Source organism: Branchiostoma floridae, chromosome 3 (genome assembly GCF_000003815.2).
Source record: "Branchiostoma floridae strain S238N-H82 chromosome 3, Bfl_VNyyK, whole genome shotgun sequence".
Taxonomy (NCBI): Eukaryota; Metazoa; Chordata; class Leptocardii; order Amphioxiformes; family Branchiostomatidae; genus Branchiostoma; species Branchiostoma floridae.
The window spans coordinates 21,708,498-21,720,298 of NC_049981.1; positions in this window are offsets into that span (position 1 = coordinate 21,708,498).

Sequence of the window (11,801 nt, forward strand, 5' to 3'; positions counted from 1 at the left end):
ATATATCATCTGGTACACTCCCGCCATCTGGCACACCGTAAGACAGGGGATACAAAGTAACCTGATACATTGAAGGTTGCCCCAGGCCAGATGATGGTTCTACACCCAACCGTAATCTGTTTTCAGAACCAAGCAGATATTGGGAGGATGCCCCAACCACACCAAAACAGGGTCAACCTATACAGTATCAAGTTCAAGCACTAGGAGGCCCAAAATCAAACCTCACCACCAGGACACCACCAACAACTCACGTACCAAATAGCAACACAATGGCACCTTGCGTTCCGGAGATACAGCGCACGCCCCGTGCCCGCACAAAAGGTAACCTAAAATGTCAAGTTCAAGCACGAAGGGCGCCAAAATCAAAATTGAGAATTATTCAGCCACCGCCGACACATGTGCCAAATATCATCGCGCCCGCACCAACCGTTCAGAAGATATAACTCCGGAAATACCCCTCCCGGACACAAAATTCGACCTGCCGCGTCAAGTTCAAACGCGACAAGGCCCAAAGTCAATCCTAGGCAACAGGCAACAACTTCCCACCCATGCACCAAAAATTGTCGCAATGGTGCGTATCGTTCCGGACACACAGCGCCAAAAGTGCCCCCAAAACACCAAAAATGCCACCTGCAATGTCAAGTTCAAGCGCCAGGAGGCCCAAAATCAAACCTGAGTGTCAAGCCACCACCCCCAACTTACGTACCAAAAATCGTCGTGCTCGCACCATCCTTTCTCGAGATACAGCGCCCTAAATCCCCAGCTTCCAAATTTTCCCACGCCCGTGAAAACCATACCTGCATACATGCAGGTAAAAAGCGCCCTTAGGAGCAATTTGGCAGCGGCAAAAAACGCCGCTGCAGTTCCAACGCAAGCTGCTAGGGAAACCAAACTTACATCACTTCGTCCTTACGCTAACAGCTTTATACCACATAAAAATCATGACTGTAGCTTGTTTCAAACAGGAGATACAAAGCCCGAAAAGTCTACTGCAGTACCAAAAAGCGCCCCTAGGGCAATTCGGCAGCGGCAAAAAAAAAACGCTGCTGTAGTTCCAACGCAAGCAGCTAGGGAAACCAAACTTACGTCACTTCTTCCTTACCCTACCAGCTTTCTACCACAGAACAATCATGACTGTAGCATGTTTAGAACAGGAGATACAAAGCCCGGAAGGTCTGCTGCAGTACCAAAAGGCGCCGCTAGGGGGCACCAAAAGTCAAATAAAGTGGCCCGCGTACTTTTTCAAAACAGTAAAGTCTAATGAGTATCTGTACTAAGTTTGGTGCTTGTATCACAATTGTAGTTGAACATTTAGCTGTCCCATACTTTTAGACATTTTAAACATTCGGAGTTGTTCCGCTTCAAATTCGGCAGCGGCAAAAAAAACGCCCCTGCAGTTCCAACGCAAGCTGCTAGGGAGACAAAACTTACGTCACTTCATCCTTACTACAACAGCTTTCTACCACATAAAAACTATGACTGTAGCATGTCTAGAACAGGAGATAGAAAGTCCGGAAGGTCTGCTGCAGTACCAAAAAGCGCCCCTAGGGCAATTCGGCAGCGGCAAAAAAATGCCTCTGTAGTTCCAACGCAAGCCGCTAAGGAAACCAAACTTACGTCACTTGTTCCTTACCCTACCAGCTTTCTACCACATAAAAATCATGACTGTAGCATGTTTAGAACCAGAGATACAAAGCCCGGAAGGTCTGCTGCAGTACCAAAAGGCGCCGCTAGGGGGCGCCAAAAGTCAAATCAAATGGCCCGCGTACTTTTTCAAAACAGTAAAGTCTAATGAGTATCTGTACCAAGTTTGGTGCTTGTATCACAAAGTGAAAGATTTTTTCAGTTATCTGCCCCACTAATGGGGTATTTCGGGGCAAGATCGATACTGTCTGTCTGTCTTCCAACTAGTAACCTTGACACAACAGACTACAAATCTGCCGCATCTGTCCACTGGTGATGATTCAAACATGGATTTTGTACAGACAGATCTTGCAGACATATTAAAAGATGTAACGTGTCAGATTTGCACAGTTCCATTTATCATTAGATATGATCAGAGCTAGCTGGATTTGGAATATTCTGGCAACGGAGTATTTGAACTCTTTTCTTGGTCACGCGTAACAAGTATATTCTATGTGTCAAGGACACAATTAGTATTTAATGTCATTTTTTTCAAATTCATCGACTACGATGGACGAACATCACTCAGTACCTTACATTCAACAATTTCAATCAATAGAAGGTGGGATCTCTGAAGTTGTAACTGCAGAGAATACACCTCCTATTGATTGAAAGTGTGCGTCCCCTATAATTAAAACTTCACAGATCCCACCCTCTTTTTTGCATGGTGCCCTCAACAACAACAAAATGAGAGTAGAGCACAGTTTGATTTGAATATTGGGTAGCAATCACAACATATTTGTAGTACAAAGCGCAAATCTAATCGCATTTTACCAATGGCCATATGTATGTTACATACGAAGCGTATAGTGAATCAAGCTCATACTGGTGCAGGTAATCTTGTTCCCTTTGATTGGAACAAGAAAGAACGCTATTCATTCCCTATAAGTTTAAAGAAAGACATTTATTCGCAACTAGTTCCCCAGATATTTACGTACTATTGCCCTCAATCATTTTCTCACATCTCTAGCATGGGACTATTTTAGTGCGCGCTATCTCGTATGTGATGATACAAGTGATAGAGCTGGATTGTCCTATCGCTCACGGATAATCATGTTCTATTATAGAAACAGTTCAATACAAATCGTCTGACCTAACTTTTCAGGCATATGATTTCCCCGTCTTTAACACAATGAAACCTACTCAGACAGTCCAACTTTGCCAGACTTGGAGGCGCCACCATATCAACTACAGAACCAACATATTAAAGGGGACATCAACTATCTATGAGGAGGCGGAATAAACGGACGGCGTATCAAAAGAAGACAAGGCTATTATTGAGCTGAGTCTTCGATTGAAGCTACGGTTATCACCCGTCTTTACACGCAATATGCACCAACTGTTGTAATGAAAGGGAGAGATCGGGGGATTTTTTTGTATTTTGACTGAGGGAGATATATACAGCTTTGGTTCGGTTCCATATAGCCATAACCAGTTGCCACAGCGTGGTGCATACGAACCTAATATCCAAGCGGATCCTACAATGGCATAAGATAGAACCAAACTGGCCAAGGAGTGTAGTCAGCCAAGAGGTGTACATTTGCCATGTAGCCAAACACACTCCTAGGCCGGCTTCACTCCTGACAGCTTTTAACACTATATAATGCTACTGTAGTATCTGCTTGGAGATTACTACGAACCTGTTATCCGGCATGGAGGTTCTGCTGATAGACAAATTCAGACTCACAAATTTACTTATTTCTATTTCTGATCAAATCTAACTCAATAAAATGACTAAATCAGCTCTCATACTCATTTGGTCGTAAAGGTCAATCTATAGCTATGCACAGCCACTATGCAATACAAGGTGAACAAAGGTTCGTAACCACTAGGTATGTTTCTAGAGATACATGACTAGTATCGTGAATATTTCAGTTGTCAGTTTGTTCCACCACTAGCTGAGAGAACACTGCTTTACTCCTGCGCCACAGCAACTGCATACAGCAAAGTTACAAGGTAATCGCACTCAGATTCTACTGTTCTTAAACGACTCACTGACGGGCTGCTAAAATTGACCCGCTGGGTTAAAGACCGCTTATATCATGACAACCATTTTCCCTCTTACAGATGAAACCCCTAAATAGAATGTTCTCCATCAAACCAATGATATCTTGTCGCGGGTCTAAATCATGTGGCAAAGACGTGAGCTTATATTACTATCGAATCACTGCATTTAGCCCACGAGGGCAAGAACATGCAAATAAAGATTACCATTATATTACACCACCGTTATGACTGCAATGATATATACATTTATATCAAAGGAGATATAGGTCACTAAACGCATCGCTCTACATCAATCAAAAACGTGAATGTTTTGATATGTAGTAGATACTGGTTTATATAGTCTAGCTAGCGTTCAGCATTCTGTACGTGTTGACCTCCATACGTTTGTTGCTGACACCATCAGCACGGCACCAAGGATAGTGATGAGCATGCCGATTCCTTTCAACAAGATGAAGTGACCATAAACGTCCTCTTCTATCATGTGGATTGGTCTCTATATGCCTTATTAACCTTCCCATGGTGTGTGTCACCCCAACCTGAGACCCGGTCAACTCCCTTCGGCACAGGCTAATTTCGAAGTCAACTTCTTTTTTTCACAGCTACTTCCCGACAAAATAGAAAGCTTCTTCCATATGCAACCCATGAGCTGTGGTATGCATCACGCGGCTGGCCATTGATAGGGCATAAGACCAACACAATTACTTTCAAGTAGTGTTTTCTGCGAAGAGATTACCCACCTACGTTGAGGATTAGCATATCGACACATTTCATCACACTTGACGACCCTCCCGTGGCCCTGTCATTTGACACCACATCCGCTGCTGACGTGTTACGATGGGAGTAAAGCCGCACCATAAACACACCTGATGGGAATCTTTAGTGCTGCCTCCGGCAAACTGGCGCACACATCTCCAACATCCCCGGAACAGTGTTAACCTTATAGATATTCTAACATCAAAGCACCTTTAGGTGCACTCTCACTGAACTTGCGTCAAGCTTGTATCACTGCGTGATTCGAAAGATACTAAACGAATGTCAAAGATAAAGAACGACTTGTCTTACTTTTTGTGTGTTTTGTCGTCTTCTAAGTCATACTTTTACGTATTACGCAATATGTAAATCATGAAAAAATCGAAGAAAATAACAAAACAGTGACGCAGTGAACGAACCCCGCAGTGCCGCACCGGTGCCCCAAGTGCAGTGAGCCCTGACAAATACATATTCTAACAGGAAAGCACCACCTTACAACTTCAACTATCAACAACTGTTTTTTATTGTGTAACATCCGCCCAGGACGATGCACATTAATCATTTTTTCTGGCATATCAAAAAGCCGGATATTTATCAATAGTGGACGCGTTAAATTGTCTTAGCTACAGGTGCCGATACATCTCGGTCACTGTAATGACGGTGTGTTTATTGAAAAAGCAAATAAACGTAGATGATCAAAGAGGAATAGAATAATAAAGACGGACCAAATCTAGGCCATGACCTACTGTATCTGATGCACGATCATATGTTAGTCTGACAGAGAGATCCACCAATGGCTGCCTAGCGCCTAGGACTGTAGGAGTAGGATCGACGCTTTTTTGTGCCAAGGCTTTACATTTTTATATGACCAATACACAAACTTAAAGTGGTGGGCAGCTTTGAATATAGAACCATGTCATAAAAGCAAACATAATTGATACCTAGTTCTTTATGATTTTAGAAAAAGACTGCTGTTTACCTTCCATCAGCCTTGGTAATAGTTAGAAATGTTTGTGGGGTCAAAAAAGGATGTTGTTAGTTGTAGATTCTGCACATTTTAAAAGGTTCCAAGAAAAGGTGCTGTTACAGCACAATAAAGATCACGGATATGGCCTCTCTTTGTGAAAATACCATGTCGTCAGGACCACCTGCATCCCTGACTTTTACGGGATGTTTCATCACGTGAGCTGAATAAGGCGCCTGACGTGCGCGCCTAGCATAATATTTCAAATCGATTCTTGATATTGAAGAATTCTTTGATATTTTTTATGTTAGTTAATACATATATCAAAGAATTGACATTCTACAATTCTCTTTCTCTCTCTCTCTCTCTTTTATTTCTCTCTCTCTCTCTCTCTCTCCCAACATGTTGAGTTATTCATACCTGTATATCCAATACGTCTGTTAAGTTGTACTGTAAGTAGTTGTTATAGACCTTACGAAAGTCGCTGTACTTTGGTCTTGTCAATAAATAATTCTTTCTATATACGAGTACATCCCTTAGGCACTCGAGTGCATGATTCTAGAAACTGTTGGCGTCGGCACTTGGCACCCCTCCTCTTCCTAAAGGTTTATGTAAGTTTGTGGGAAGAGCCATAACCTCACAAGAAGCCTCACAAGAAGCAGTCGTGCAGCAATAAGATAACAAGCCCCACAGCCATATCTTTTAATAGCTGCCCAGATTTACCTCTTACGTCGTTCATTCTTACGTAGGTTTATTCCTTTTACATAAATGTGCCCTTGTTGGAATAGCCTTGGGCACTAAAAGGCTATAACCGGTTATCTTGGGGCGTCAATGCGGAATTACTGTCACAAATCTAGCAGTGCGTGACGAGTGCAGTCACCTCATCATTCTTCCTGGTGCACTTGTATTACGTCAGATTCAGATCAATCAAGTCCCCTTCAAACTCTTGTGAATTATATTTGTCCATATTGATGGACAATCTTGACAGATGTAAAGGAAATCCAGCCTATCTTGATGAAATATAGGGTGGAGTGGAGACAACTTTCAAGCTTTGCTCGAGCAGGAGCTCGACATAATGAACTTTGTTTAATGCAACGTTATACATGTAGCTGTGAATTGTAGTAGATTGAACGCACTGCAAGGTAAATGCAGGTTTTAAAGCATCAGTAAATGTGTAAATAATTGACGTGAGTAGCGACACCTTTCTGTAGTTTGTAAACGTGAGAAAGTCATAAATTGCCCCCAGGAAGGGCACTGAAACGTCTGCCTTGAATCAAACACTGGGTTGTGCACAAATAACTTTGCTTTCCAGTGACTTAGCAACTTGATGAAACTATTCACTGATCCATAATATCTGTCTCTCGTGCTATTTGTATCAGCTAGCTCATCTAGCTACCTTCTGACAGTGATGGAACATTCCGATGTCATCACTCTGAAAATGTCTACCTCTTAAACCTGTCGGGGTTCTTGGGCGTTGACAACGTTTTCAATGCGTTGCATGTAACATGCATTGGCACTCGTAATACCGGTCATAAGCCTTATACCGGTCGATTAAAAATAGTGGAACTTAAAGAGATCTACACATGCAACAATAGTTATTTCTGAGGTATGCACACTTCAGACATCTAGGTGTCCAATACATAATTTACAAAGCATCGATAACAATGCATTCGAAGACAACAAGGCCAAAAGTTTTCAGGTCATTTTCGGGGCAGGCGAGCTCGTCGTGGGACAAACACACTGTCACGTTCATCGCCAGATTTGTAGATAATAATCACATGTGCTCACGGCACAAGACGAGCATGATTCAACAGCAATCTTGAATTTCTTTTGGTGACCTACAACTCGTGTAAAAGTGTGAGGAACCGTTGCATAATAGCCCGGATCTACGGCTGAATGGGTCAAATTGAACGTACGCCGCCATTTTCCCGCCATTTTTAATGCTACGGCCAGCAGTAAAGTTTTACGTCATAGCGGTTGTCACGGACCAAAATTAAATGAAAATTCTTGTCAGTATACGCCCATTTTCTCATGACTTTTTGTATGCTCATGCAGATTTTTGTTTTGTGCAACTACTAACAGGAAAGAAAGGAACAACAGAGGATGAATAAAGGTACATAGCGGCAGTTAATTGTGCCGTGTTTCGTTCGACCGGTATAGTGCACCCCCTTCCAACCACGCGCCCGTTCTCCGTGCAATTCCGCGGTGCACGTGTGTTCCAATTACGATATTATGTTTTTAGCAGGACCAGAGAGACAAAATAATTTACACAGAAGAAGTGGCAAAGGTAAGCTGTAACAGCAACATGTAACTGGAGAAAATGATGCGTTGATCATTTGCCAAATTAGCATTGCTTGAGAAATTGCAGTAAACCGACCGGTATTATGCCAATGGATGTTACCGTGCAACTAATAAATGGTTCTTATTTCATACCTGGACATGATAACATTCCATACGGATATTCTGGACCGGCTGATAACGTAGGTTATTACACGGCTTCAACTGTTATCACACGGGCTTCCATAGAATCGTTCGAACGCCTTTCGAGCGCACCGTTGTCGAAAATTTGAATAACGGATTCTGAAGTTGGAATTAATGTTGTTACAATCTTTGTTGATAGACACAAAAGTTTTGGCGCATTTCGCATTTAAACGTGTGTCTTCACGGCTATGTATGACATAAATAAAATAGGACACCTCGGTCCCAGGCGATCCTACCCGCATGCGTCGGTCGGGCTGGTAGCTACGGTAAAACGGAATACATGTCCTGTTTTCTGTGTTCTGTATTTAAATACATTTTGACATGTGACAACCTCTGTATGGTATCATCATCATCATCATCCGGGCGTGCTGGTTGCACGGATGGACATGACATGACATGACATGACATAGGCAAATACGCTAGAAATCCCTCCGATTATTGCAAAAGACCATTTTCATCCCATGCTATTCCCCCTTGTTTTAAGCAGATTAGCCTTTTCGAACTGCAGTTGTGTATCAGTTGATGCCATCCTTTGTACCTTGTACAATTGCTGCGCAATAAAGTTATAATATCTTCCATTCTATGAGCCCGCCAATGGCCTCGATGGCCAGAGAATAGACCATTAACCTGTCAGAACTGCTTCGGTATGTCATCTTCTTCGCTCAAAGATGCGAGACGCGCAGTAACATCATTGCTGTAGAGTTTGGTTCATCCCGTGTTGTAATTGAGCCATTAGTAAGGCCTGTTACTTATTGATTACGTTGCCTATAGAACAAGAAACCATGATTGCCCTTTTAACAAAGGCTATGTCTGGTTCAATCTCTGGGGATGACCCACCAACAGAGACGGGGAGGTCGGACCGAGTTGATAAATTACAGTGGTCAAGTAGCTTTATGCTGCTAATATGACCGACCACTGCTTAGATGTTAGAGCGTACTGACCGTTTTGTGTACATGCTTTACAAAATAGATATTTTACGGTAACTATAAGTGTATCCAGTGTGGTATGTAACTATATAAGTGTAGCTTGGTGATTGAATTTATGCACATAAAAATTGCTTGTATTTATTATGTATGTTAGTTAATGGAATGCATATTAACTAATGGAGTGAAAGTATCTAACAAGACGTATCTACCAGAATTATGACAGGCGGTTAGTGAAACCTCGGCTTTGAGAAATATGTGGTCATCAACAACTTCGTTATTCATGCTTTCAGAATGGACTGACCCGGAAGGACCAATGCAAAACAGTCCTTCTGACATAAATGACTGTCAAAGATATGTAAAAGATCAGTCAGCAAAATCTCCGGGCAATGATTCATGCCAATTTCCGTGTAAAGAATCCGGCGTTTGAAACGGGAAGTCAATAAACCTGTATGGTAATTGATTGATTGCATGGAATTGATACACCGGACGACCAATTGCTCAAAGGATTGCCGGAATGAAATCGATAATATACATTAGATGTTGCTTCCCTTCGTCATGGATGTCCCTGTGGCTCAACTGGAGGCAGTCTCCAGGGTTGGACAAGTTTTCTAAAATTCACTTTTCCTATCGGGCATGCATATATAAATTCACTTGCTCAAAATTCAAATGTCACTTTTATATGCACTTTCATTTCCAGCAATGGAATTCTTATTATTGCCTCTATTTTCGCATGTTAACCATTGACGTTATGACTGTATATCAAAATTTCTGTCGATGGAAAAATCTTACTTGCCCAATCGGGCAAGTGGGGTATAACATACACTTGCCCGATCAGCACTTTCACTTGCCCCGGACAATAAGGCTAGTGGACTAGGCTAGCCTAGTCTCACAGTTGGGCCTTTGTTTCTTATCACTTGGTTTAAGTCCTGGGAAGGGCATCTCGTTTGGGGCTGTGTGTACCAGGCTTTTAAATGGACGTAAAATGGTAGGTTCGTATTCGTGGAGGTGCCTCAAGCACGTTAAAACGGAAGAAACTCCTCCTTGTAAAGTTATATGCTGATGAAACAGCAAGGAAATTTGCTTGCTCCGAACTAACAACTCCTTCGTGGTATACTTGGAAATCAAGGATATGAACCGGCAGAATTGGCAAGCGCACAATCATACTCAGTTAAATCACTTGGCGAGAAAAAGAAGATTTTGTCCCTCATATTCATTACATTTATCTCCGATGATTCAGGTGACTCAAAAGCAGCGGAATATGTGAGGAAATTTCAATGTAGTTCATAAACGATCTTTAGCTACAGCTATGCAATATCCCAGACCTTTAAACATAATGGTAAACTCTAGTTTAAAAACAAGGATCTAGTACCTTTCGATAACGGCGCCGTGATCATGACTAGGACTAATTTGTCGTACTTTGACGTCAAGAGATATCTGTCATGGAAATGACATTTGTATCTAATAGCTGTCCGATAACAGTTAGGATTTATTGTAACTCTGAATGGGTTCATTCAATCTTCAAAATGGGCATAAAATGCACATTTACGAGTAGAAAAAAGTTATAACTCTATTACCTCGATTAAGATATATGAACAGTCATCAGGTATTGTTCATTCAGCTGTGATAACCCAAGATTACGGTTCTCAATCAATATGATAACCATTATTACAGTAATGCAATTTGGTATAGATATCATATATCGCATCGAAGTTACGAGACAACTGAAAATGTCAAGCGTTGAAAGTACGAAATCTGTATTAGACATATAAGGAAAATGCATTTGGAACAATCCAAATGCATATTGCCCAGATGCCAGTATGTATGGGTTTTATCTGTGCGAAATAAAGAATAGATAATAGAATAGATTGCTAGCGCCCTCACGACGACGCCCTTTTTCTGAGGTTCTGAGATGTGATTTAACTGCTTACATCAGAATGCCGACCCGCTTCTCCTACTGTAAAAAAAGTCACCGGCTAATGATCTCTTGGGAAATAGGATCTCTCAAAAATAACTTGGTGACTTTGAAGTTTGAAGGTGTTTTATGGTAAAAGTTATACCATTTCAGGAACTACATTAATTGAGTAGGCGGGAAGGGAAGGAAAGTCCTGCAGCGACGAAAGACATTTCAACACGTTATGTGGCTAGCCTAAACAGCAGCTGTAGGTCAGATACTAGTATAACCTGCACACGGGCACATCAAACTATTTAATAACAAAAACAGTGGAGCGTCAAACAACAATTAAGGAATACGTGACGTATTCTGGCACGACCAATGGGGTTGATGATAGTGGCGAAAGTATCATAGTTCTAATAAAAACCTTTCGTCTTCAACGTAATCATAATGGCGTCGTGTGTGGCGTAACTGGTAAAGCGTTCGGCTCGGAAGCTAGAGGTCCTGAGTTCGATACTTGCACTCTTTGGGAAAGGCATTTTACACGACCTTCCTCAAATTACCCAGGTGTAAAAAGGGTTTGGAAGGTAAAATAACTAGAAAAGAAAAGACTACCTTTACCTTCTGTCTGTACTGTGTATGTGACACTGTTAATATATGTTCCTAACTTGAGTGCAGAGCCACGTCTGTCCAGAAAGCAAATAGAAAATAACGTAATCATCAAGCAGGTATTAGCAGGATTAAACATGAACAAATTGGGGTTATCTACTCCATACATAAACTTGAGGTTCTGTGTGATTGATAAGATCTCCCACCACCAACTACAAACTGTACACTCTGTATCGCCCCGTATTTGACTGGAATGACGTTTTACGGCACTCAGCTTACCTGCCGATAGTTTTCCGCCCGTTTCACTCGTGAAATACGCCGTGTCAGTTGCTCTTGATTATAACCAAATGTTCTTTATTGGTAAAAAGGGCCGTCATTAAGTCCCCTGCTCTTTTAAGGGGTCATATTTCCCAGTACTTTGTCACGTAGAAACGGTAATGACCATTATGCAGCTCTTGTGGCACCTCTGAAGTGCCAGTTTTGGCAGTGA